The sequence below is a fragment of the Halichoerus grypus genome, chromosome 13, assembly GCF_964656455.1.
Source record: "Halichoerus grypus chromosome 13, mHalGry1.hap1.1, whole genome shotgun sequence".
NCBI lineage: Eukaryota > Metazoa > Chordata > Mammalia > Carnivora > Phocidae > Halichoerus > Halichoerus grypus.
In genome coordinates this window covers 85008020-85012436 of record NC_135724.1, presented here as the reverse complement: position 1 = coordinate 85012436, position 4417 = coordinate 85008020, and positions in this window count along the sequence as shown.

The following is a 4417-nucleotide window of genomic DNA, read 5'->3' as shown; positions in this document are numbered from 1 at the left end:
GGGCCCTGCCTGCAGGACTTAGAGTGACTGACAGGTCACAGCAGGCCTGGCTGAGGGACACAGCATGGATGGAGGCAGACTGGGGGTGGGGGCTGAGGGTGGGGGGGTGCCTCTCCAGCAGGTCCAGACTGGATTCCAGCAGGAGCAGAGGACTCCTGAAGTAGACATTTAGAATTGAGTCTTGGAGCCCGCTTCTTGAGGGCTTTTGCTCATTCATTTAACAAACACATAAGGCGCCCCTACTATGTGCCAGGTGCTGCGGGAGACATTGGGGATGCATCAGGGACAGGAGAGATGAAAATCTGGACATTTTAGTGGTAGTTGCTGATTGGTTTTTCTCATTGCCATGTCATATTCCATTGTATGAATAAGCCCTATTTGATTTACCAATTCTACTGTTGATGAGTATTTGGGTAGTTTCCAGTGCTGGGCGTCCATCCTGGGCCACGTTGTCCCCCTGACCCTCACCCCCATCTTTCCTAAACCCAGAGACGGGCCAACCTGCCAATGGACAGTAATCCATTGGCCAGAGCAGAGGAATGGCGCCCCTCCAGGCTGGGCCGAGTTCTCCCTTAGCCCAGGTCTCCTCCTCCCCCTGTGGGCTCCCCATTCTCCAGCACCTGTGTGGCATCTGAGTTTGCAAGGGGCCTCGGATCCCTGGCCGGGCAGCCAGCTGGTGTGGGAGACTTCCAGCCAAGCCCACGTCCCTGGCGTGCCCCGAGGTGCCCAGCTTGGAGCCCAGCCCATGAAAGGCAGGTGTTGGGAAGCGGTGTTGGCCCATATGGACCAGTGTGGGGGCCCCGGGAGGAGGATGAGAAGAGGGGTTGAAACAACAGAAAAGTTAGGGGGGGTGGTGGGGGTGGGAAGCAGAGCTCCGTAATTATAGAGGAAGAGGCAGTGATAAAATGATAATGGGCGCGTTTTGACCCGAGCTAACCAGTTCTGGAGCTGTGAAGTAACTCGGAGACTCGTGATGGAGGGCAAGGGGCCGCCGCCTGGGCTGCAGCTGAAATGGTGCTTTCACAAACAAGACATAAATTGGATGCAAACATCTAATTAACCTTCTCCCTCAGTTCCCTCTGCAGAGGGGGAGGCAGCCCTCCCAGGGCTCCCAGCCTTCCCTCAGGGGATGGATTTGGGGGAAGGGAGAGGAGGGGAGGCGGTAGGAGGGAGAGGAAGCCAGGCTTTTTTTTTTTTTTTTTGCTAGCTCCCCTCCGGGCAGGGGCTGAGCTAAACCTCCAGCCGGGTTGGTTTTCTCCGGGGCCTCAGGCTGGATCTGAGATCTGCATTCCTGTTTAATAGGCCCCAACACGCTGGGCCAGCCCACATTATCTGCTAAGGCTAGGTATGTGGCCCTACAATCAGGAAAAATGGACGGTTTGGTTTCTGGTTTTCTCTTTTGGTTGGGGATTCGGCGCTGCAAAGCCTGCTCCCCACGGGAGTCTCCTCAACCTTGGAGTCTCCAGGACACAGAGCATGGGGGCCATCGGACGCGGCAGGTGCGAGGGCATGCATGTGGAGTCACCCCAAATCTGGGCAAGCCCAAACTCCATGCATGGCTGCTGTGTGACCCCGGCTGCCTTAGCCCCTCTGCCTGAACTTCATTCATTCACTCAACAAATTACATCCCTACTGTGTGTCAGGCATTGCTCTAGGTGCTGGGACTATAGTAAGTGATAAAACAGATAAAAAAACTAAAACCCTTCTGTCTTCCTGAGGCTGTGAAGGCTGTGTGGGCGGTGGGCAGGGAGACAGGCAATGAGGGGCAAACTGGTCTTTATCCTTTAAGATGATGGTAATACTGGGCTACTCCTCAGACTTTCTTTGTTTCTTTCTTAAGATTTTATTTATTTATTTATTTATTTATTTATTTATTTATTTATTTAAAGATTTTGTTTATTTGACAGAGAGAGACACAGCGAGAGAGGGAACACAAGCAGGGGGAGTGGGAGAGGGAGAAGCAGGCTGCCCGCTGAGCAGGGAGCCCAATGCGGGGTTCCATCCCAGGACCCTGAGATCACGACCTGAGCTGAAGGCAGACGCTTAACCGACTGAGCCACCCAAGCGCCCCCTTTTTAAAAATTTTTTAATTTTAATTTTAATTTTTTTTACTCCTCAGACTCTGATTGACTGGTTTTAGTATTGTTTGATGATTCTTGCCTGCGTCCATTATGAAATTTCCCAAATGCAGATTTTCTAACTCCAGTCCTCCTTCTACACTTATTCATTGGCTTTCTACTGTAAGAGAATTCCTTATGTATTTATGTATTTATTTATCTATCCGTCCATTCATTTATTCACTGATGTATTTACTATGTCAGCATGGGCTTAGGACTCTTATTCACTGGCCAATAATCCTTTACTATCCCTAGGTAGTTTGATGTTCAAGTTGTCCTAGCTTTGGCCAATGGGAGCCCTTCAAGTGGACTCCTGTGCCTTTTGGACAGGACCCCTTCCCCCCCCATTCCTTGAACACCTCCTTATTATCTTACACAGGCAGATATTACACACTGACTTCACCCTGTCCCTGCCCCAGACCTAAAATCAGCCATTTCTTCAAGGAGCCCTAGTTTCTTTTAGTGGGGAAAGGGATGTAGAAACCACAGTCTGGGCTCCAGGTGTGCTCACTGCTCTTGGGGTGTCACTTAATGTAGGCGCTTTCAGAGCACCTAGCTGGGTGCCTCAGTTTCTCCACCTGTTAATGAGAGACAATAATCCTTACCTCCTAGATTGTATGAGGATTAAATGAGCCAGTATCTGAAAACCATGCCTGGCCCATAGATAACACGAGACAAATGCTTGTTAGATAAATAAGAAATACTTCTGGGGTGTTAGATAGAGAAGTGCTCCAGAGAAAAAGAAACTGTGGGAGGTGTTCCAATATTGATATAGGATGATCAAGAAAGGCCCTGACATCGGAGAATGACATTTGAGTAGAGACCTGCAGAGGTGAAAGGGAAGAAGGCCGAAGGAACAGCTAGTGCAAAGGCCCTGGGCATACCTGGCCTGAAAGTAGACACTAGCTCCCTAGACTCCAGGGAAACCAAATTTCTAAGTAGAGGCACCATGTTTTTTAGAAGGGAGGGGGGTAATGTGAGGGAGATCTGAAACCTCAAATCTGGCTCAGGAACCTCCAGGGACATAGTTTTCATGGATCAAATGTCTACTTCCTGCCAGGGACTGGGCCAAGCATTTCCCATGGATTATCTCACTTAGTGCCCACAACACCCTTAGGAGGCAGGCACTCTTACTACCCCATTTTACAGATGAGAAGTGTGAGGCTTAGGCTGAATGATTCACTTGGCCAGAGTGCAGCTAGTCAGCGGGAACCCCACAGCATTGGAAAACCCGCCTGTCAGACTCCAAAGACTTTGCCGCAAGTGGCAAAGAGCCTGGAGCTGCTTTCCCATCTCTGCTCAGTCACTTCCTTGATGTCTGACCATTGGCGAGGTGGGCCTCGGTTTCCCCGTTTGCCAAAATAGCAGCACCTCGTTCCCCTGTTGGTGCTAGTTGGACTCCAATCACCCTGGAAGGCGAGATGTGCAAGGCGGGGGCGTCCCCCTCTGAGAGGCGGCGCCGGGCTTCTCCGCATGGCTTCCCTGCAGCTGCCCCTCCCCCACGGCCCTTCCGACAGCGCCCCCCTTCCTCTTTTTCACCCCATCTTCCCCAGGGGCAGCCAGCCAGCAAAAAGAGTCCCTCAGCAGCAATGATGAAGATGGATGTGTGATTGATTCAGCCCCCCTTCCCTCTGCCCTTCTGGTAGAAAATTAAAAGACCATTTGTTAAGGGGCGAAAGTCCTCAGGTGCATCCTGAGGCCGGACAATTTGTCTCTGTGAAAAGGACGCTATTATGAGAGGCTGGATGCAGGCGGAGGGCGGGCCGGAGGGGCGGCTGGGGAGGGGGAGGCCCCGAGGAGGGAGGGGGCTCGGGCCGGGTGTGGGGGGAGGCCGAGACAATGGGGGGAAAAATAATAAATACATCGGAGCGTGCCAACCGCGGGGCTCCCGGCTGCAGAGGCGTGGGGGGCGGGGGCGGCTGGGGCTGGGCGAGCTCATGTGCTCGGGCCTCCGAAGCCAATTCCTTTTTCATGACCCTTGTCCGGGACCAGAAGGGTGTCACCCGGGAGCTCTGCCGCCCTCCATTAAGGAGGGTTTGTAAATGACCCTCTTTAAGGAGCGAGTTTCTCTTTATAGACCTGGTGCAGAGAGGGGAAGGCGGAGGGGGGCCTTGAGCGAGCCCCCTCCGCCCTCTTGGGGGTCATTAAGTGATTAGAAAGAAGGGGCCAGTTCTCCAGCCGCCATTCAGATGAGGGGATGCATTTATCACAGGGCGCTATTATTTATTGTTTTTTAAAAGGTTGCATTAGGCTCCCCCTGCTGTCTCCTGGCTCCCTTTGTGTGGTTGACTTCCTTCTGG